Below are 26418 nucleotides of genomic sequence, written 5' to 3'. Positions count from 1 at the left end.
TATATATACATAAATATATATACACATATATACATACATATATATATACATATATACATACATATATACATACATACATATATATATACATATATACATATATATACATATACACATATATATACATATACACATATATATATACATATACATATATACATATATATACATATATACATACATATATATATACATATATACATACATATATATACACATATATATACATACATATATATATATGCACATATATATACATACATATATATATACATATATACATACATATTTATATATACACATACATATACATATATACATACATATACATACATATATATACATATATATACATATATATACATATATATATACATATATATACGTATGTACACACATATACATATATACACATATATACACATACATGTATACATATATACACACATATTCACATATATATATACAAATATATATATACATATATACATATATATACATACCCATATATATGCATATATATATACACATATTTATACATATATAAACATATATACAAATATATATATGCATATGTATAAACCTATATACACAGATATATACACCTATAAACACATATATATGCACATATATACATACGCACACACATGTATATACGTATATATAGTATATACACACATATATATATACATATATACACACATATATATATACATATATACACACATACATATATATATACATATATACACACATACAAATATATATATACATATATACACACATACATATATATATACATATATACACACATACATATATAGATACATATATACACACACATATATAGATACATATATACACACACACATATATAGATACATATATACACACACACATATATAGATACATACACACACATATATAGATACATACACACACATATATAGATACATACACACACATATATACACACACATATATGCACATATATGTACGCATTTATACACTCATATATATATACATATATACGTATATACACACATTTATGCACACATATTTGTACACATATATATATATATATATATATATATATATATATATATATATATATAATCCCTGTGGAAAATTGAAACAAACCGTACTGGAAGCAATTAAGTTAAATTTATATATGACTGACTTGGATGGTATTTTAATTATCATTAATTATCATATACATTAAACATTTATAAATATTTCCGAAAATTTAGTGTATTAGAATATGTTAAGGATTGTTAAAAGGTCATATAGGAACAACATCCTATTTGGAAATTCAAATATTTCTGACTTACATAAAATCTGATGCATATTTATTACCGGAGCGGTATTCACCCTAGGCGGGGTTTACTGGTCTCTTCTGGGGGAAGAAGTTTCACTCACGTATCAAATTATTAAGCGGTTCTCAATCACTTGTATATCCGATTAGCAGAAAAGATTTTCGCAGTTCTTGCAGGGAAGTGTCAACGTCACCTTACAAACAGCGTTTGGTATTCCAGAATTGTCACCCATCTGTCTGGCACTGACTAGGCTCAACATTGAACCGGTGTGTCGACGTGATTATGTCGTACTTGCATAGTTATCAGTAGGGCTATTACAACAGTATAATCTTTTTAGTGTTTTGACTCTCGCGTGTATATCCGGCACAGGTAGACACAGTTAATCAACCGAGAACTACATCAGTCTATATAACAACAAGATATTAACGGATATATACTCAAGAGTCAAAACAATTAAAAGAATGTGCTGTTGTCCTAGCCGTAGTTATCAGATAACAATGAATCAAGATTCCTTGAATTCCCGTTTATTCTCAAGAACTGTTAAACTTAATCCGCCATAGCGGATCATGTCATTATTGTCATGAGTTTAATAGTTCGATTACTGGTCAGCGAATATTTTATTCAACGTATTTAACTTATTAATACATCATCGTTTTCAAACTTGACAAAATGAGTGGTCTAAGCAATAACAATAAATGCAGGTTCTGCAACACTGAGGTTGACAGTGTGGACCACCTTATCTCTAGTTACAATGTTTTACTTGGAGATGGCTATTATACAGATCGCCATAACGGAGTTTGCAAATGCCTTCATTTGAAGATATGTAAGAAACTAAACGTTCAGTGTAGTAAAAAAAAAATCCTGGGGACATATACCCGAGCAAACAGTTGGGAATAACACCTACACCATTCACTATGACTACATAATTCATACTGGCACATATCTAAATGACGCAGCCATTAAACCAGAAATAGTGATTTGAGACATAGCAAATAAGAAAGCGAACATAATGGAGGTCAGTGTGCCCAATGATGCAGGACTTAACAGAGCTGAGAGGGAAAAGATAACAAAATATCAGGGACTTATGTATGGTATGAAACGAAATTGGAAATTAAAAGAGGTTTCAATTATACCAATCATTCATAGGGGCAACTGGGCTTATGAAAAAACATTTTTAAGTACTTAGCAGGTATACCCGGTGAACCAAGTGTAAGTGAGATACAAACGATTGCATTGAAATGGACAGCTAGAATCCTAAAAGGATCTCTTGGTTGGACTCACTAAAATAGGGGTAAATATAAGACATCTGGTTGGATGTCCCAACCCCTAGAAGAAAAGATGAAGAAAAATGAAAATGCGAAAAACAAAAATACATCTTTAAAGAGAAAAACGTCCGTATAATTTTAACCTCGTGTTGACCATTTCCACCAAGTTGAGCAGATTTCTCTAAAAGAAAATGTAATCATCTACCAAACTTCATAGAATCATAGTTTTTGCCTGCATTTTATGCCCACAGCACATAAGTGTGTGTTTCTCTATGAGATGTTCCTGTTGTACAAATAATAATGCAACTCTTTAATAAACACCACAAGACATACATAGGAGGATGGCGGTGGCTAACTAGTTAATGACACCGATTGACAACCTGGATGTGCCCAGTTCGAATTTAGTTCGTTCCATAGAAAGACTTTTTCTTTGAGATGTTGGCAACCTTCGTATGGTTTTCCCCGTAAGTACTCGATGTTTTACAAGAAAGAATTCAGGGAATCTAATGCCAGCAATAATCATCTAATTCATTCGAAATCAATGATGTTCATTAGCAGATTAAGCATCCTTCAACATGTAAACATCGCTCTCTCTCTCTCTCTCTCTCTCTCCCTCTCTTTCTTTCTGAATATATATAAGTATATATATGGTGCAAGTCTACGTCGCGTCATATTGTATTTCGCCAAATTAGTTTTTATATATATCCCAGTGCACTATTGCGTCATATTATTTGTGTGTTCACGTAATTCTATCGTCCTAGTGCTTAAATAATGGTGCTCTCAATAAGGAATATGGTAATTTCATATGATGATGTTTGTCCATCGCTTACGAAGATGTCCGTGGTCATGAAATTTTTCTGTGGGTTCGAAGATGACTCGTTAGACTGATTCGAACTCTTAAGAATTTTCCGCTTGTTGGAGACCTGCGGGATAATTCTGTATCAGATATGTTGATCGCTCTGGCTTTTCTGTTGCGTTTTCTCCTGCGTTGTTTATTGCGAGCTGGTTCAGCAATTGTAGTACTAGTACTTTTGTGAGTTGCGGCAAGGTACATCTATCTTGGGTTAGTTTTTTCAAGGAGTTAGGATACAAACCAAAATGTTTGAGGGAAACTTTCCACTGCTTTTCTGTTGTTTTCCGCCCTTTGCACAGTTCACCATAAAGGATTTTTTTGAAGCCTTGAATCAGGCATGCAGCATATATTACCTGTCCAACTCACCTGGAACTGCTGTAACATGCTGTAACATGCTGCAACGTGCTGTAACATGCTGTAACGTGCTGTATACAACAAAAAAATTTCAAAAAGATTCAACGCTCGTCACTTTTTATTTTTTCTTCGCGAGTACCGGTTAAAATCTTTTTTCCTTTTTCATGTTTTCAATATTCATAATAGAAAAACAACTAGAAGTGTAACCGTATGACATAAATAGCATAATGAAACATGTTTCGTTTGTTTGTTTTTTTGTTTGTTTTTTTCTACCGTAGGAAGTCACGTATAAGTTTTCAACACCCATTAAAAAAATGATAGAAAAAGCATGAATCATGATATCCACATTCATATAAAATATTTAAAGCTAAAATGTAAAAAAAAAAAAAGGAAAATCATCCCGAAGGATGGTTAAAAAAAACGCATTAATCAGTATAGAAACAGAGAAAAAAAGAAATAAAAGCTAACGTGAATCAAGATTAAAGGTGTTATTGTAGACCCTCGCCCCTTTTAAAAGAACTTGTTAAACTTTGTGACATATTTACACTCTATGGAGATCAGGCGCGAAAGAACACCCAATAATTTTATTATACCATATTTCTTCAAACTGAAACATAATTATCAAAGCATACTTACGCAAATAGATATGCAAAGTCTTTGTTAAAGTTTGTGCCATATTTCCATGGAGTAGAGGTGCGAACGCAGACCCCACAATTTTATTATACCATCCCTATTTAAGTTGAAACATACTGATCAAAGTATTCTTATGGACATCTATATCAAAAACCCTTGTAAACGTTTTTTTTTCATTTTTATTTCCATACTTTGGGGGTTAGGCGCGAATGCAGACCCCCACAATTTTTATAAACCACCGTTCTGCCACATCAAACATACCCATTCCTGATCCTCGATACATCTTCTATCGTATGTAATCATTTTTTTTAATAGTCAACGATATAGGTACCTATTCGTGATCAGACAAACACAGACGTTCAACTTTATATTATAGATATAATATATATATATATATATATATATGATATAATATATATGATATGATATAATATATATATATATATATATATATATATGAGAGAGAGAGAGGGGGGAGAGAGAGATACACACACACACACACACACACACACACAGATTTACGGTCACGCCATAGAAATTATTACCTATAATAACACATATAATCCGTCCATAAATTACATAAAAATGCGCTCATTTAATTTCAGTCTCAGATCCACATTTGAATTATAACGATCATATTTATTTCAAAAGAGATATATATATTTTAGAAAACATTAACGACAATATAACGTTAAAAAAGTCATTGGAATTTTCAACGACTTTTTCGTTTCGAAAATGTCATAGTTTTCACAACAGATATTTTCAAATATTTTACTGGTATTTTATTTTCTTCAATTTATTTATCCAGAAGAAGTCTTACAATAAAGACGAAACATTGATGGACATTACTTTGTTTATTCTATTTTCGTATATCTATCTTGTTGGAACAGTATTTCCATTATTCTCATACGTATATACACGTAAATACACGTTAGACTTTATAATAATGTGGAAATTGTTTTGTTTTCTGTTATGCGCTAGACAAGCAAGAGACAAAGAGAAAAAGTAGGTCACCTCTTCGTCGAAAACAAGTGGAAGCGTCTCAGATAGAAATTCATCTTGCGAAAAGCGATTTCGTCAATCGCGATTGTTGCCACTTTGCCACTGCGAGCCGCGTAAAGAGAGTAAAACATAGCTTCGTCGCTTTCACAAGTGAATATCTTCGCTTCAAGCTATTGATGAATCAATTGGCAGCTCGATTCTATGTCTATCTGTCTCCATATTTTCAAACTATCTCTTCCGGAACTAAAAGTCGCAGAGCGACGTTAGAGGACTCAAATGATTAGATTTTTTTATGGACCGTTATTTATGGTTCATTAGCCGGTTAAAATATTTTTTAGGGGTCAGAATTGGGTAAAAAATTGAAAAAAAAATATTATACGTTTTGTTCATTCATCTTTTTTTATTTTTAATCAGTTCATATGCGTGTGACGGTGCTAACGTCACCAGCTTTGAATGCTACAGTTTTGCTTTCGGTTTCGATTCTAGCACGCAAATATTTTTATTTTTGAAATCACGATTATAATAATGAGCAAGTTACAACAGAACACCGACCACTCTAATTTGTGTTTTTTTTAGGGGTAATCGAGGTCGCTGACAATGGATCTGATAATCAAACCCGGGGCAAATTTACCGTTTGCATGGTATTAACCCCTGGACATACGAACTACTTTCCGCCATTTTACGCCCCAACAACAACCCCCCGCCTCCTCCCCCAATGTAAACAGTAAAATCTCCGAAAAATGTTAAATGGTGTTCTCATCGGCAAATGTTGGTGCGCGGTGCGTTACTTACGGAAAAACGGTTAATTAAACTGCAGAAGCGCCTGTTAAGCCACACAAGTTCTATAATTGAATCCCCCTCCCGCAAAAAAAGAACGAAAAACAAAAATGTTTGGTGCTTATGTTTTTGCAAATCACATTAAAACTACGTAAGAAAAAAAAAAAGTACTATAGTATATTTTTTTTCATTTTGTTTTAGACAATTTCTTCTTCGAATTTTAAATTGTCCGCAAATGAAAAAAAAAATTAATTCTGTTCTGAAAAAAAAAGTCTTTCCGACATTACCCCCTCACTTGGAGTGCGTTTCTTTTTTTGTATAAGCTTAAATGTTCCACAAAAGATTCGTACGCCATGTGAAAAGGCAGTTCTCTACGTGAAGGCACATTTAACAACCGTCGTTTACGCTGCCGCGCGCACGCGCATAGCGTAAACGGAAGCTGTAAAATGGCGGAAAGTAGTTCGTGGGTTCAGGGGTTAATACCATGCAAACAATAAATTTGCCTCGGGTTTGATTATCAGATTCGTTGTAGCGACCTCGATTACCCTTAAAAAACAAACTAGAGTGGTCGGTGTTCTGTTGTAACGTATCCCTATATTTACCTAATAAATGTATACGGAATCTGAACAAATTAAAGGATCATATTTAAGCGTATTTTATGACCGGGCAAAGCAGGGTGCCCCATCCCCCGCTAGTCATGTTCCATTTTTTTTTTTAGATGACGATTAATGACTTGTATTATTCGGATTACTATTCTTATCTTGCTTTTATTATCAGAAATTTAGCTAGTAGCATAAATTAGCTGAATGTACGGATAACTAGCCGCTATGCCCAACATTATCCAGGGTTCATATTTAATAAGGTCCTTAAAATTATACAACAATAAAACAAGAAAGAAGCAAGAAACGAGAGTTTAGAATACAAACAAATTATTGAAAAAAAGGTAGTAGTAGTTGTATAATAATAATAATAATAATAATAATAATAATAATAATAATAATAATAATAATAATAATAAAGATGCAAAATGTTTACTTGCGAATGTTATTGTTAAAATTTGTCTCTTTAGCCTGGTCAACCGACCATAAGAAACTATAAAAATAAAAGAGAGTACAAGATAGGAGGAGAGAGAGAGAGAGAGAGAAGGAAATACTGAGATACTTCTTTTTTAAAGGTTGACCGTTTATATCATTTTTACGTGTTCACGGAAATAATTCAACCACAGTCATTTCATTTTGACTTTCACATCTTTTTTATAGTGCTAACATATCCTTAAAGTTCGTGTTGATGACGAAAAATAATCACGAATATTCGTTCAAAAGTTCCTTGGAAGTCCACGTAGATTTGTCTTTTCAACAACGAAATCTCACTCCAGTCTAGTTGAGTTCATCTTCCTTTGGCATCCGCACAGCAAGTGATTCTCCTTTATAAAAAAAAACAATTTTCTTCCGACATTGGAAGATTTCTGATTTTTATGTTTTTCTGACAAGTCTTCTTCGACGAGTTTATTGTCGGTCACGACATTGGGATAAAAACATCGCCTACACTTGGTGAGTTTCTCTAATTTCCTGATTATCAACTGGTTTAAAGTCCCCTTAAAACTGTTCCAATTTTAACGTTTTCATTGACAGAGACGAGGTTTACACGTCTGCATCGTTGGACGCCGAATCACAACTTCTAATTTTTACGTCTTTATTGACGGAGACAAAGTTCACAAATCCGCAGCATCGGAAGGTAAATCTCTAACTGACGAAAATGGCGCAATCTTCGAAAAGCAATCGGGAACTTCCCGAGCCAATCCGCAAGTACTATGCAGTCACGTGATACAACAATCATCATCATAAGAAATAAAGAAAAAGAAAGACGAGGAGGATAGAAAAGAAGAAATATTAAGCAAAAAAAATTCCAGTATTATTTCGCAACGTTTCGGCCAAAGTGATTTCGACATTTTTCAGGTTCGACTTTTTGAACTTTGAAATATTAGTGTTATTTGGATTTTTCAAGCTACTGTAATCAGTTTTAGTGTTATTCTTGTGCCTTCTGAAAAATTTTCACACGATAATGTTTAACTTCTATTCATGAAATTATTTTATATAAATCGCCTACAAAATGTCTAATTTATTAATATTTAAAAATCTACTTAGAATTTTCAAAGTCCGATATGACTTTCTATTCACCAATTTTAACGCTTCCAAATGTCTTTCACATAAGTTATTCATTCTTTTTATCAACTGTTCACGAAATATTAAAATATGTTTGACTTATTTCGAAGAAATCTAAATGCATTCTGGTAGATTTAATTTCGAAATTAAATTAATTTTGATATAAATTTATGAAATTTCATTCTATGTTGTTTCAATTTTTTATTTCTGGTATAATGAATGTATATATAGCCGGGTTCTTCCACACAAAAATATGATTTGCTGATGTAAGCCATAAATACGGACGGGGATAGCAGCCTGCATGAGACGTTGAAAGATACGCCAAATTCCTAAAGCTTAAGCATATGACTAGTTACGACTCCGAACAACGATTAATTAAGGCGACATAGTAGATTGTACTACGCGATTTTAGTAGCCAAGACTATTCGGCTATTTAGAACAAATATATTTGTTTCTGAGACATAATTTTGAATGAATACTCGATTAATATTTCTCACTTCCTATCTATGGCCAAAACTAAACGAAAAATCCATGAGCACAGTTTCTTTCCTAGAATAATAAGTCTGTAGAGTTCCATAACGTCTGTCTGCTTTCCGGCTGATCATGACATAGTCGTCTTCAAGTCTAGTGAGAACAAATTCCTATTGAAGCGTCCATTTATATAATCTAGTTCTACCCAAGTTTTATCGTGACTGATCGTGTCTCACTATCGACCTAACGCTTGACCCTTATCCTTGAGTCGCCTCTGGGCCTTGATAACTGGTGACTCTCCAAGTAAAAGAAAAATATTTTTTTAAATGTGAGTCACGTAGGAGCGACAATACCATCCACGCATAGACACACAAGCAATGGTCTCACAATTTTATTTATAGAGAGAACATGGTTAAACTAAACGAACACAAAATATTTTTATATTCTACCGTGAATAATAAAATGTCGAGTACCACGGGAGATGAACAGCTATGAAATATGAAATTGGTGAATATTGAGAAGGAGAGAATCAATAAAGAGAGGTTTTGATTCTCGTTTGTCAGACATATTGATCCGCTGTCGCTTATGAACCTAAACCGTGGCATTTACCGTTGACAGGTTTACGGTTTGAATTCCTGCTTACTCGGTGCATTATCGTTAGGACAATTTTCATCAAGTCCCGCAACGTTATCTCACGAGACAAAAATTATGGTTGTTAGAAATTCGTGTAATTTTTATACCTTAAGCTTTCGCAATTTATCCGATTCTCTATCTTTTTCAATATTCATTCATCCGCATATCTCCATTTCCTCATGTCAATTATTTCTTTCTATTCCTATCTTCACATATCCATTCCTTCGTCTCTTTTCATACCTCGACCCCCTCTCTCCATCGTTCCGTATCTTCAAATCTCTCCATACATTTTATTTCTCTATCTCAATAAGCTTCTAAACATCGCTTACTCTCTCTCTCTCTCAATATATATAAACACACACACACACACACACACATACACACACATATATAAGTGAACGTATCTGTGTGTCTGTGTGTCTGTGTACATATCCTTACGCAATAACTCAACATGTGATATACAGGGTACTGAGATTTGGGAAAATCGATGTGATCGGTTTTCGGCCAGAAATTTGGCTGCTAAGGGGTCAAAGTTCAACGATTTGACCTTTGAGAACTCTACCAAACTTCTCCGACAATTTTGGGTCTAAACACTTGAAATTTTAGATATAGGTTCCTTGGACATGGATTTAACTTAATAAAACAAAAAACAAAACAATATATGATAGGAGGTCATAATAGAGGTCAAAGTTAAAAAAACAATTGACCTCTGTGGTCTCTACTAAATTACTCAGACGATTTCTGGTCTAAACATTTGAAATTTTACATAAAGGGTATTCAGAGATAGGGAAAGCTTTTTAATTGATTTGTGTCGAAAATTTGAGCTACTAATATATAAATGTATGTATGTTTGCATGTCTGCCTAAAACTTTCTACAGAGGCGACGGATTTTACCAAGATCAGTATCGTTTTGATGATCGGCCCTTCAGACGACAAATATTGAAAAATCGGCTAAAAACATTAATTTCTTCACCCTCGACTAGGCACTTTTCTACAGGGGGGTCGCTTTTTTCACAGATATTTTCGAAAGTCATCCCCTCTTTTCAATTGTCTAACCTTAATTTAAATCTACGTCACTTCCGGTTTGGTAGTGGTCGTAACAGCAAAGACGTCACTTTTTTTCATGTTCGTTTCCTCCTTTGCGGTACGGGTTCGAGCCTGCCTTCCTACTACCACTTTTTTAATTTTTTTTTGCTCAACACACACCTCCAAACACCCGGGCAACTTCGGGCACCCATGCTAGTATATATATATATATATATATATATATATATATATATATATATATATATATATATATATATTTCTGTAGAAATAGATCTTATTTCCTTATGATATATTCCAAATTTCATGATGTTGACCATCTTATAATTTATTCCTTTAATTCAGTTAACATTTACAATTCTTGACGGTAGATGAACTAGTGTTGTATCGAATGATTTCGCTATAAAAAGCTGGGCAGTTAACAAACAAATAAGTCGGAGGACTAGGCACGGGATTATGCAAACTAATGTTGTTAATAATTTCGGATGTTTTAACAAAAGAAAGTAAATTGGGCAGTCGGCGTGGAGATCTATCGAGAACAAGGAGAAAAATATTATTGATATTAGTGATATGAAATTTAGGAAGAATCAAAATACCCAAATGTGAAAACTATGCATGAGAAAAAAAAAACTCGGACGACGAATAAAAAGTAATAAATGAATCTGGGGATACAATTAATAGTACAACATATCTGTTATGAATACTGTCTATAAGTGATAAACTGACTTTATTACTAAAATAAAAAATACCCCGTTTCAGTTTGGAGAATTTACAATCGCATCACCAGCCAAAAAATCAAAGATTATTTAATTACACTTGGATTCAGTTTAGCCTCTATTTGTCTGCATTTCTAACATATTGTTAGCATTTAATTTAAAAAAAAAAAAATAACAGCTTAAGCATTTCGGCATTTATTTTTATTTTTATTTTTTTCATAGAAATCACCACTTATCAAGGCCTGGAGGCTACTCGAGAATAAAGGTTATTGAGTGTATAGTTGTCAATTGGATAATATGGAAGTAATCGTTATTAGTGGAAATTTGGTAAATTGGATTACTTAAAGTGGCGGTCCATCAAGAATTTTTTTACGTTCGACTTGAAGACTACAAATTTGTAGTCAGCTGGAAAAAAGGGCAAACGGGAGGGAGTTCCACAGCGTGCAGTTCTAAGAAAAGAAGCTTGTTCATGGAATCTACGTTTAAGTTTAAGAACAGATAAAGAGCGGAGGAAATTATTGGCAGTGGTTTCAGATAGACGTGTGTTTTTCGTGAAAATTTGGCGAGGGAGGACCATAAATTGGAGCTCAGGCGAGTACTTTCCATGTAAATAAAGATAAAGCAGACAGACTCGCTGCATCTCTTCTGTGGGAAACAGGTTGCAGAGAACAGAAAAGGGGTATTTCCATTTGAACTCTGTCAAAGTAGGATAAGCTTTTTCCTGCACAGATGTGGCAGCAGTATTCCATCCCTGGACGTACCTGTCTTTTAAACAGATAGAGAATTGCATCTTTCGGGAAAAAAACTATATTCTCGTTATTAGAACTGTTTACTGCAACTCTGCAACCTTACGTCTGGGGTGGAAGCTGCATTTTCAAAAAATGTAGATAAATACAGACTTAACAAGTTTCATAAATTAGACTAACGCAGTGTAAGGTTAGCACATAAAAGTTTCATCTAATTATAAACTGCGCTTTCTAGTTAAGACTCCAAGTCCATGCATGTATCTATCTGAGTTCTTACGGCAGAGAGGAAAGTATCCTGGCGTGTTAAATCAACTGGAGGTGATATAGGAGTGTATGTTAGTTATCGTTAAACGAGGATATGTACACACGTCTTTTAAATCTCTAAAATTAAACGTTTATCCAAATACATGACACATATGACAAAAGTAAATAAAAACATAACAAAATTATAAAAATCAATTCATATTTATAGATTTATAGATGTATGCTTCTATGATTTTATTTTAATCAACATCAAATCGCCGGAGACATTTCTTGCTAGTTTTATTTTTTTCTATAAATACGATTATCAAGCTATCCGGCGTTACCTGGTCGTAAAATACGCATAAACACGATATTTTAATCTCTGCATATTTCGTATTTATTATGATAAAAGTATTGCTATTTATTATATTTTACGCAATCTATAGTATTATTTTTTAAAGTTAAAATAAATATGACTTGTATGCCATCAATTAGAATCGAAACCAAAGCGTTTAGCGCTCCAGCCTTAGTCGTTACCATTTGAACTATCATCAGAGGAATGAGACATTAAAATTTGACAAGCTTTAACGTAGAAACGAATATGTACGCATGCGGACAAGGGACTTTAAATCGACTTACGCCCGCAAACTTCGTTTCATTTTTTTTCAGTTTTGACAGCTTGCAGCTATTTCTACCAGCTAGAGACAAAATTGAATTTGTTCCACGGGCCTAAATCCTCTGTATGTCAAGTTTCAAGTCTGTAGATCAAACATTGACAGGAAAGTTTGGTAGAGACCGTTTCTCACACAGACAGGCAGACAAGGTCACTCATATATATATATATATATATATATATGTATATATATATATGTGTGTGTGTGTGTTCTTCAGAACAGTCAGATCCATCCCATGCTTCCTTTGTTTCAGCTCATTTGACTTGTTGATCTAGTGGTCTTTTCTAATTGGCTTATTTGATATTTCTTTGCAATGCAGCTTTTTATTCCAGTCACTTCTTTACAAGAACTCCAACCTTGTGAAAATCTCTTCTTAGTGAAGTTTTTTTTTGTTCCTATCTATAGCTTTGTTTTGGTTTTAATGTAAAAGCCGATAGACAATTCATGTCTTTGCGATAATCATTTTTTTTTTTTAGTCCCTTACATCAAGTGGTTTCACACATTCTCTGGAGCAATTGCTATAAAAATATTTACTGTTCACTGTTATGTGAACGATTTTCTAATTCATCAGAGGATGCCAATAAGCAATATCATCTTGCCTAGATCGACCAAGACCCTCTATTAAGAATCTTTGTTATTAATGATAATAAAATATATCCATTTCGTTCTGTTGTGTATATTTATCGTTTGGGGAGGTATTTACTATAAAAGCGATAATGTTTTTGTTTACACTCTAAAGGACAATTTGCAACTTCGCTGAACAAACTAAGAAACCGTACAAAAACTATTCACCTAGAAGATACATTTTTGTTCCTAATGAAATATTTTTTTTTCATTTTCCCTTTCGTTCAAAAACTCGCTAAGCGATCTATCTTCTTCGAAACACAAATCTCAAAGAGGTTATTTTTTTCTTTGAGATTGAAGATTATTGCAGAGATTCCAATTCTCGTGTGAAACGGTTTGTTTTAAAACACATATTTTCTTTTGTACTACAGGAAACTGTAAAAATAAATGTAATGTTAACGAACATCTTGCTATCCCACTTTCTAACCAGGTGGGCACATAATAACTAATGTTAGCAAATATCGTAATGCCCAACTTCGAACCTGAATTTTTTTAATGGAAATCGCCCGAGACAAGGCATGAAGCCACTTAATGTAAGGAGTATAAAAAAATATTACTTAAAGGTTAAAAACTACACACCGATAAGATAACTAGCCACCGATAAAGAGAAACATAAATTCTTGCTTCTTTGTTCAAAACATATCTTAGGGAATGTAAGGGCTAAAAGACAAAAATACGGGAATGGAGACTTACTAAGATGGCAAATACACTCATGATCATCTTTCTGTTCTCCTAAAATTATTATCTCCTTATAAATCTGGCTCTATCACGGTAGCTCCTTACGCTTTAGTGGACATATGCTTTGTTTGCGGCAAATAACATTGTTTTTATAAATCTCTCTATATAAAAATTCGTATTCTTGTCTGTTTGTTTGTTTGTTTGTTCACAATTTTATTAATATATGCAAAAGGTACATTACTTTAATACTTCATTCATTCCTATATATAGTATTATTCTTGCTAAATAGACGATTAAGAGATTACCTCATTTGCATATTACATTAAGGGAAATCGATTTATTAAATAGCGGTGTGTAAGTTATTGTTTATAGTGAGAGGATTGTTTTAAGTGTTCTATTTAAGTTTATTATTTAAATTTGATTTTTATTGAGAACATATTTAATTTAATTTATTTTTTACCAACATCGACTTTTTCTATAAACCGAATTCACTTATTTGAGATTTGAGTTATTTCCCTCGGACGCTAACTTTCTTCTTTTTGTTTTCTTTTCCGGCGGATAATCAAACTAAAAATAATTAACGCAAACTTTCAAGCATTATTTTTGGAATCAGTTCAAATAAAATAGTTTCCGTGATTTTTTAATCTAGTGGATTTTTATTTTAAAATAAACAATCCAATTCAACTACGATTCTTTATTTAAAAAAAAACTTTAATTTACTTTTTTTGCCAGTTTTTTCTTCGTTTTTTTTTTTTTTTTTTTTTACATCGTAACTGCTAATGTTTTTCTTTTAATAACACAATAAGTCAAAACTCATTTTATAGCCTAAAAACGTGTATTTCGGTTAACACAAATTCTACTTTAATATTTTTTTAAACTGAATTATTAACAGTTTGTTTTCATTGTAACAAACCGTATAATAAATCTTTCTAAAGTGAGGGAGCATAAAAGAAATTCGCTTAAACTAGAATATAGTTATAAAAGGTGCTCAATATCCGGAGAATAGCTTCTCTTCGTATCCCTTCTGTCGAAATATCCGGTGGAGAGTTTGTCACGTACTTCTGCTTTTTTCGGTGGGGGTATCTTTATCTGTGCCTAAACCGAAACGTAGATTTCATGAACAAAGCTTCTTTCTCAGAACTGCACGCCTGTGGAACCCTCTTCTGTTAGCCTGTTTTCCAGCTGGCTACAATTTAGTTTTTTTCAAGTCCACAATAAACAAATTCTTGATGAACCTACCATTAAATAATCCAATTTACCTACTACTTGCTACTACTATCGATTACTAAGAAATTACCCCATTGACTACTGTACACTCAATAACTCTATCCTCGAGTGGCCTCCGGGCCTTGAGTAGTGGTGACCCCTTAAAAAAGAAAAAGAAAAACTTGTCAGGTAATGATGATAAAGAAGACCTAAATTTAGTGTCTACTAAAATTTGCACTTGAAGAATTGCTGACTCATTGTCTATCTTGGACAATGAAACATTAGTAGATAATGACATTAGAAAATATTCAAATTAGCACATAATAACCTTGCGAAATGGATGGAAAATCTACCGCTCATAACAAAACTGGGATTTCCAAAAATATATAGTTTTTTTTTATATATATATTATACATTCGCGGCAGTGTTAATCAAGAAAATAACAAGCTTGTTCAGCGGATATATTTACATATTCCATCGTGTCGCACTGTATAGTAGCCATTCCCCCAGATTACCACTGTGATAACTAAGAATAACTGTATAAATTAAAAATGAGAAAACAATCCCTTACGAGAGCCGTTTATTCATTCTCGTACTCCCATATTCTTATTCACTAACATACTCATTCTCATATTATACTCTCTCTATACTGGAATACACTCGAATACTCTCTCACGCACACTCAGAATTATTCAGTCTGATATGACATCTTATTTCCTCTTATGTTCTCATTTTATGGCATACTAGCATTCTCTCGTAGACCCATCTTTTCATTCTCTTCCATCTTTTAATCCTCATCTTCTCTCCAATCATTCTCTGATCTGTCATCATCTTATTCTCTTGAATGTCTTCATCATCTCATATACTCCCAGTTTCGCGTATTTCATTCTCACATACTTTCATTCTCTCATCATTTCGATCTCTCCCTCTGTTGTTTCTGAAAAACTGGCTGACAGACTGAAAATTCTTTGTGAATACATATATTGGTTCGGGAGTTTGACAAATTTATCAGAAACCGTAATGGACGCAAGGTAAATGAGCATTCTATTCTTGTGCTTTAGAACTAATATGAAAAAAAAACTGGTTCTATCAAAAGAAAATTATATAATCGTTATTTTAACGAGAACCTCTCAGTCTTTCGAAAACCTCGTTACTCAGTCCAGTAGAAAAAAGTAATGATCATTCTTCATGTTAGTGCGGACCGATCAGTATCGTATGCCTCACAAATTAGCTATTAGAATCTGTGATAATCAAGGAATTGTAAACTAAACAAGATAGAGATTTTTTATTGTTAAGCAATACGGATTTCGTCCTACAATGTTGGCCGCTGATGTGCTAACTATAATATCGGATAAGATCAGCAAATTTCTTGACGCAGTATCTCTTTATCATGTCCGTCTATTCCTATATATATATATATATATATATATATATATATATATATATATATATATATATATATATTATGACAGCCCCTTTAAGAAATTCGTTTCTTATCGTTGAGCACTTTCAGTTGAATTAAAAGTCGGTCAATTTAGCTCTTATGCGTAGATCATCGTATAACGATTAGATCACTGTCTGTCTGGCGTAAATGAACACTTAAAATTAAGATGTTTAAAATTCAACGTTATTTCAAGCGGTTAATAGTAGCCGAATGGATTAGGTCTCCGCTAATCGAGCCAGAGATGTCTCGTGATACGGGGTTCGAATCGTTCGACTGGTAGTAATCGTGACACCCTGCACTGAAGATTCCCGAAAGGATGAAACACTAGTGTCTGTAGGTATTTAATTATTATAGTAAAAAATAATTATATAATATATATATATATATATATATATATATATATATATATATATATATATATTTGTTATTTGAGATGTTTTAATTAATAAGAAATGTGTAGATTACTACGGAGTTTGGAGATGAGAAACCTTATTTGGTCGGTAAAAGTAAAACAGTAAGTGATAATAACGAGATGCTATAATCGATAGGAGGAACACACAACCGATTGTGCTCAAACAAAGATTCCTCACAACAGTATAAACAAACTCCGACAAAATAACGCATGCATTTTGTAACTGTTATTTAGTTCGAGAGCAATGTGCTACCATAGTTTTCCTGTACTTTGACGACAATTAGATTTCAGAAACAATTACTGTTACAACCTCGAAGTTCTTTTAAAGAACACTGCATCGTTTTTTATTCTATTCTTCATCTTTTCCTACCATCTCGTATTTGATTGAATTAAATTCAAATTAAAGCTCATTATGTTGGATATATTTATCTATTAAACGTGTAAGTTCTCATCGATTAAATTTTGCTTAAATAAAACGAAAGAAAATGTCAGAAAAGTGTAAGAAGATGATATTTATCTAAGTCTACGACATTACCTTGTCTGTTAATGAGATTCTAGATAAAATGTTCGACCCCTTTTTATAACTTTGCAATTTTAGAGAATATATGTTGTTATGTAATCTAATGCCAGTCGGGGCAGGTGAAACGTGAACAAATTCCGCGAAATCTTTTCACGTTTTTTTTTTTTTTTGTAATGGCTGGAAATACTTGATGCTTCGCCAAAGCTATAAAAAGTATTTTTTATCGTGACGCCATCACTAGATTGGTTTCCTACCACGGCTTAAGAGAGGCCCATCTACCCTCCAGAGAAGGATAAACCGCGCCAGTTTCCCAAACTGGTATTTTTACCTCGCGATACATACAGCGCCTCGCCTTCCCAAATGGTCAACCAGGCTCACAGTTGCTTATCTTCGGTGATCTTATGGGAACCTGTATGTCAACGTGAGTGTGCCGTATATTCTCTTAAGAGAATATATTACGGTCAGAAAATAAGCGGATGTTTACCAGTTATTATTTTTTTTAATATATTTTGTATTAAAAAGATCGTTCTTTAACTTTTGTCCAGTTGTTTATTTCGTTTGTTCCGTTTAATCTTTATTTTTCAAAAAATATTTAAAATTTTTGTAATTTTGTATATTTATGTATTACACCTGCATTTTTATTGAGTAAAAATTCCATTGCTAATCACACATTACTTTTTTAAGTAATACATACATTTATGTATTTGTTATTTCTGTTTCTCAATACTGTGGCTGCTGCCGTATATACAGTGTTTCATGGAAAAAAAACTGATAAGCTATTGAATAACATTAAGACTTGTGATTTTTTAATGAAAATTTATACAGTTTTTTAATGAAAATTTATACAGTGATTGCAAGGGATTAGCTGACTTACTGCCAAATAATTTTCCAACGACGGACTTAATCTACTCGTATGCATATATGCATATATAATTTGAATATTTGACAAACTTATAAGAATATATATATATATATGTGTGTGTGTGTGTGTGTGTGTGTCTGTGTCTGTGTGTGTGTGTGTGTGTGTGTATTCTTTGCATGGAGCATTGTGTGTGTTGAATAAATGCAAATTTATATATATATTAGTACATAAAAATAAGTTTAATTATAATAATCATCTATATATTAATACGCGCATTCTCCCTGGCCGTTATAATCCTGATTTACCTCTGAATAAAAATGGAATATTCCAAATGGGTCCGACGGTTTTCATGCTGATTTCCGTTAAAATGAAAACGGAATATTCCAAAATGCTCAATAAACAATCGGTTACGGTCAACAGAAAAGATTTGATGTCGCAACGCCGTCGAGTTAAAAAGATTGATTTAAACATAAATATAAATTATATAGCTATAACCAAAGGCAAGAATAAATTACTTTTCTATTAAGATGGGTGAATTTTTGTGTTTTTGTTACAAATAAATTAAATTTAATCCCGTCGAGTGAAAACGATTTAACGATAAATACCAAACACATAACTATAACCAAAGGCAAAAATAAATTACTTTTCTACTCAGATGGATGCACACAAATGTAGTTAAACCTCGTTGTATTAAAAATACTGATTTAAACATATATAAAACACATAACTATGAGCAATGGCAAGAATAAATTAATTTTCTGCTTGGATAATTTCTGTGCTTTAAGTGATCTTAAAAATTAAAAACTTTATACATTTTTAAATTGTCATTCTATTAAAATTTATATTCAATTTTCTTTTCCTTATTTAATATTTACTTAATGCTTTATATTATGATTAATATATACAGAAAATTTTAAACCTTTATGGATATTCAGGGATATGAATTAAGATATTACTATAATTCAATGTAATATAAGATTGATTATGATATCTTTTATTAAAATTCGGAGAGGACATTAATCTTCTATATAATAAAATGACTACGAAATTCTCCTCTGGACCAAAGTATCGGAGGTTTGCAACAACAGAGGCCATATACAAATTCAATATATCTAGGCTAATAGCCACAATCTTATGTAGCTTCCGAATACCATTTTAGACACATTAAGTCGTGATAATAAAATGCTACATCCCTTCCTACGAGCAACGCCATCACAATCGCAACATTTTTAGAGGAAGGATTCACTATATTTCTCTTTAAATATTTAGTCCTTCTATTGATACCTGTTGTCACCGGAACTGATTCTACATTTTCCACATAATCTATAATTACACCGATCATTACTGGCGCATACATACACAGACCTAGCAATTTTTTTTTAATATCCAATTCATAAATAATAAAGGCGCCTTTACTAAAGTCTGCCCATTCTGATTGACTGAAACCTGACAATCCGTTTATTCCGAAATTCAGTTATTGGCTTTAAAAGCGAACGCTTCCGAACATTAAAATATGGTGTCACTAAGAGACATTATTTCCTCCGCCGTCAAGTTCATTTTAGCAATAGGTCGTTTCAGATCTCCCAAATATTTGGTCTTTTAATTAAGGTTTATCTTTAAAAATATTTTTAAAAAGCCCAATTAACAGAATACTTATGTGTACTTGTTTTATCACGACGACGACGACGACTTCTTCGTCAAAACAAACTTACAGTTTCTCGAGTTTGTTTTTACCATTAAACATCCTACGTGTACATTGGTGATGTTTCAAATCGTCTTCCAAATATTTGCGTCTTTTTTAATAAGATTTATCACAAAATCAAATTAAACACAAACAAAATACAAGCAAGAAAAACACATTTACAATACAGAAGTGTATTTGTTAATTATTTTATGGCGACATCAAAACATAAACAAACTTACAGCTTCTCCAGATTTTTTATAACATTAAACACACTACACGTACACTAGTGATGTTTCAAACCGCCGCGTAACATATATATTTATATATATTGAAGAGTATAGCTCCCAAATATTTGCGTCCGTTACATTAAGTTTTTTCTACAAAATACAATTGCGTTTTTTTATATTAAAAAACAAAAATACGTGAGTTTAATATGGCTACATTGAAGATGTTAACTCATAACTTAATTCAAGCGATTAGCTCCCAAATGTTTTTTACATGGGCATCCCACGTATCAAGGCCTTGAGGCCAATCGAGGATAAGGGTTAAAGAGTGTACAGCAGAAATTGTACACTATAGTAATTGTTAGTAACGGAAATTTGGTGAATTTGTTAACTTATATGGAACGGCTCGTCAAAAACTTGTTTACGTTAGACTTGAAGACAACCATATTGTAATCAGCTAGAAAGCAGGAAAACGGAAGACAATTCCTCAGGCGTGCAGTTCTAATAAAGAAGCTTTGCTCATGGAATCTACGTTTAAGTTTAGGTAAAGATAAAGAGTGGGGGAATTAGTGATAGTGTTTTATGCTAGACGAGTGTTTCTTGTGAAAGTTTGGCGAGGGGGGGGCATAGATTGAAGCTCAGTCGAACACTTTCCATGAAAATAACGAAAAAGCAGAGACAAACTCGCAACATTTCTTCTGTGAGAAAGAGGTTGCAAGGAAGAGAAAAGCACATCCTCTACGAGGCTACGAAGTCTATTTTGAACTCTATCAAGGCAGGATATGTCCTTTCTAGCAGCCCCTGCCCAGATGTGGCAACAGTACTCCATCATTGGACGTACCTGGCTATTATATAGATATAGAATTGCATCAGCAGTGAGATATCTACTGGATCGATAGAAGGATCCCATTTTTCCAGCGGCCTTGGCAACGGATTTAATGTATGTGTTCTACTTAAGATCAGGAGTAAAAGTCAAACCCAGAAGCTTGTCAAAACATAAGGCCTCCCCAAGATGAGAGCCATTCATTTCAACTGATGCCAGATGGGGATCAGAGCGTTGATGATGTAAAGATAAAAGCTTGGTTTTAGATGCATTAAAAATAACCAACCACTCCTTTCCCCATTCTACCACATGTTACAGATTAGAGGAGAGAGAATCAGAGAGAACTTGGTCGTTTACGGTCTTAGATGTGTTACTATAGATAGTAGTGTCGTCAGCATAAATGTCTACGAATGATGTAAGGATGTGATTTGGAAGATCATTCATGTAGATCAGGAAGAGAGTTGGGCCCAGGATGGACCCCTGAGGGACTCCAGCATTAATACTGAGAGCTTCTGATTTCTGCCCATCAATCACTACTCTTATGAACCTATCAGAGAGAAATTATTTAATAATTGAGAAAACATTTCCAGCTATACTGTAACTGGAGATCTTGCGAAGTAAACCTTTATGCCATACTCTATCAAAGGCCTTTGATATATCAAGAGCAATTGCCCTAGAACAGAAGCCTGAAGAATGAGCGATCACCTGAATTCTTAAATACAGGGCATACTGATGAGATTTTCCAGGGTGAGGAGAAGAAAAGCTCCTTAAAGCAACGTTTAAACAATTTTGTAAGGATAGGCGCTAGTTCTGGTTGAAGTCTTTTCAGTACTATAATTGGAATGCCGTCAGGGCCGGTTGCTTTACTGGAATCAAGGTTTTTAATTAGCTTGGCAACATCACGTACATATATTTGTATATGGCATAGCGTGTTTTCTGATACAGGAGAAAATATTGAAGGTTGGCGGCCTTCGTCGCAAAGGGTAGAATTAGCTGCAAAGTTCTTGACAAAGAGTTTTGTTCTGTAGAATGCTGACGAGATTACTTCAGATCCATTGATGATATTTGGGATAGAGCTCACGTTTCTGTTCAGGATTCTGTTTGCCATTTGCAAAAACTGGTGGGAACCAAGCCGCTGCTCAGCTACTTTGGACTTAACGGACTGAGCATATTGGTCGTTTACGGTCTTAGATGTGCTACCATAGATAGTAGTGTCATCAGCATAAATGTCTACGAATGATGTAAGGATATGATTGCGTTCTTTATAACTTTTTTACAGTGGTTGCTGGCAGTCCTGAAAGCAGCTTTAGTTTCGGTACATCTATTACGTTGGAAGCAATGGAAAAAGTGATTTCTGTGCGCAATGGCAGCAGCACATTCTGGAGAGAACCACGGCTGGCTGTTAGGTTTTTGCTGGAATTTTATCGTTGTTACATTTTATTTTAATTATTATACCGAAAAAAAAAAACAAATACGGAAGTATATTAAACGAAATGAGACGAACTTATTTTTTACCAACAATCTTATTTCCGCAATATTTCTTGTTATAAAATTCCGTATTTTTTCGAAACAAATCATTAAAAAGACACTATTATTTGGAAGCTATACACTTCTATACATAAATTGACATGAAATGTGTCGGTACTTTCCAATGGTACATTCATTTTGGCCATGGTCGCCAGCAACCACTATTATACTGGATCGGCAGTGCTTTTCACTAACAACCGTAGTCAATTTTTTTTTTTTTTTACAGATGGAATAAAGAGCATACGTCCACCGGGCAACGCTGGTACATGGGTCATGCTTGTTTATATTTTTTAAAGTCAATTGATGAGTTTGGATTAAAGTCTGGAAAATGGCATTTTTCCTGATTTGTAAACATTCATTGTATATATTCGGACTTGTATTTTAATTAAAAAAAAACATTCTTAATTTTGATCTTTCCATGCATGTGATTTTATAGGAGTTTTTTTTTTATATATATTTTCAGTGATTACAGAACATTTTTTTTTAGTTTTTTTAATACTTAAAGGTTTTGCTGGTCTTTCGAAATGTTCATTTAATGGCTAATAGTTCATAATTGAATGAGATTTTGTTTCATGTGAATATTTTTAATTAAATAATAAGGAAATATTTCTTTTCATTGAGTTCTGTTTTACTACGATATGAAAAAAAATTTCCTAAATATTAAAAACATTTTGCAGAAATTTGATATATTTTGATTTCATGACAAAATAATCTAGCAGTATTCTTCCTACAATTTGTGTAATTGAATTGCTTTTTATTCCAAATGAATGTGGAATGTATTTTCACTTCGCAATAATTATTGGTTCTGTTGATGTGCATTTTAAAAGTCAGCACATCAGGAATTTTGTAAACAGGTTCTTACATTATTCACTGGTACTATCACCGTTTGGAAAAAGTGATGTCAATGATGCGATATGCCATGGCACATAGATTCTGCATCAGACAAGAAATATCCATTTTAAAGCTAACGATCAAAATAAGAGTAAATCAGAATAATTTGAATAATGATAACAATCAAAACTCAACAGCCAATATTTATTGCAAAGATAGCAATAAAGATGTGATTGAAAATTAAAATAATTTTAATGGTGATAATAATGTAAACTCATTAAAAACTAAGACAATCAGTTTCATGATGGAATAAGAAATTTTATTTTATGAAATATCTTTCGGCAAGTGTTTCCATTTAAGCATATATATGAGAGAGAGAGGGAGAGAGAGAGAGATTTGTTGTTTTTTAACGATAAATACGGTTAAATAGTGGCTTCGCCTCGAAGCTCACTTATTTGCTTAGAATGTCGCCCATAGTTTATTTGGACGTATATAACATTTTATTTGTTTTTATTATTTTTAAAATAGTAATCTACCTACACGCGTGTTTCAAGGTAACTATCTCTCATCAGCGTTGCTTGACTGTTTGTAGGAATCGTACTCCAGACCATGTGTATCATATATATACATACACGAGATAAAATTTCTTTAAAGTTACATCAAGTAAGTTCGATAGGCAATTCCTATATACATATATATATTATATATATATATATATTCTTAAATGAAATATATATATATATATTCATATAAGCATATATATATAGGAATTGCCTCTCGCACTTACTTAATGTAACTACTGTATTCAAAACTTATAAACAGAAAAGAAAACGCTTGTTATGTTTTTGTCTGAATCATCAATTATTTATAAGATTGATGTCTACCGACTTTCATATTTTCAAAAGATAATCGAACTTCCAAAGAGCTTCGATTTTTAGTCTGAGATTTCTCGTACAAACAATTACAACAAAGACAATTACAAATCTACCTAAGTACGTACGTATATATGTGTATTCTAATTATGAACCTAATAGTTACTAACCGGGTGTAATTGCCTATTTCTGTTCTTGCCTCAATGGATAGAATGGTTGATGAACATCAGTAAACTTTGGAATTGGTTCAGTGCATAGCAAAATATAATTTTCTCGTGTAAACGTGTAATATATAAAACCATAATATAACAACCACATACTCCGTTAATTGCATAAAAAAATCGTACTAAAACCCATGTGTATTTCACTAGAAATAGAAAGCAAAAAGATCACTCTTAGAAAAACCATAATATATGGGGGGGTCATATTTAAGGTGTTCCAAAACTATTGAAATGTTTTCATGTAAAAATACAATCCATATTATTTTCTCGATTCACAGAACAATTATAATCTCTAAAATCAGTATTAAAATGTGTTCCTGTCCGGTCGGTGTTCATTCTCTATAAGTTTATTCAAATTCCTTTTATATATACGAGTCTTTGATTTTGATGTGAATTATATATATATATATATATATAGAGAGAGAGAGAGAGAGAGAGAGACAGAGAGAGAGAGAGAGAAAACCAAGAAAAAATAGAGACGTTATATTTCTAATATGTTACCTAGGACACCTCTTCTGATGAGAAGCATTAGGCTTCGAAATGCCTAGGTATAAAGAGTATATCTTCCCAGTACCACTAATGATGTAATTTCCTCATGAATAAACTATTAAATTTATATCCATAAGTATTTATCTTATGTGTGTGTGTGTGTGTGTGTGTGTGTGTGTGTGTGTGTGTGTGTGTGTGTGTGTGTGTGTTGGACAAAATAATGGCAACACATTCTGAATTTCGTATCAATTAATAAGAGAACTCACACACGCAGACACACACATACAGTCTTTGTATAAGTAGAGATATTTGTATTCAGGTTTTGCTATCATTTAGATATTTTTTTTAGCGAATCAATGTTCTTTTTACGATGAGTCTATTTATTTGGCGATGGACATAATTCTAAACTTAAACTTGACTGACCCATTGGCTAATAGACAGACGTTCTTATCAGACGCATCTAATAATTACGATAGACCGACGAATAGAATAACATACAGAACTTTATACAGAGATGTACGGAAGACTAAAATGCGATATACTTGTTTATACTTTTTTTCTTATATTATCCAATTGTTTATCTGATATTTATCTCGTCCACGATTGAAGATATGGCACAAGGTCAAAAGACGGTATTTGAAAAATCAGCGCCTTAGAGGAAGAGCATTCTAACCTATAAAGATACCTTGGCGGGCCTGCGGTATTTCTTAGTAGAGACGCCTCAGGCGATTGGCAATAAACAACTCCTTTTCAAAAATAGGGAGCGCAAAACCTATGAGTAGACCTCTTGAGCTGTACAGGATTGTACCACAGATACCTTAACAAAGACCTACACTGTGGGGACCAAGGGATGTAGGGGAACACTGACCTCTTCGCAAAGCTCAATCAATAGTTTAGCTTTTTCAAATTTAAATATGATATAGCGACCGACAGACCTAGCCTTTTATACAGTTAGGTTGACGTATTCGAACAAGAAACGGTATAATACAGGAGACATTGTAATAGAACCATTCAAGATGAAACGAAAAATTGTAGAAATATATATATATATATATATATATATATATATATATATATATATATATATATATATATGGCCTTTTATCAAAATA

This window comes from Euprymna scolopes, chromosome 2 (assembly GCF_053919585.1).
Source record: "Euprymna scolopes isolate OS-2025 chromosome 2, ASM5391958v1, whole genome shotgun sequence".
In the NCBI taxonomy this organism is placed as follows: domain Eukaryota; kingdom Metazoa; phylum Mollusca; class Cephalopoda; order Sepiida; family Sepiolidae; genus Euprymna; species Euprymna scolopes.
The sequence above is the reverse complement of the archived record's forward strand: the minus strand, read 5'-3'. Positions refer to the sequence as shown.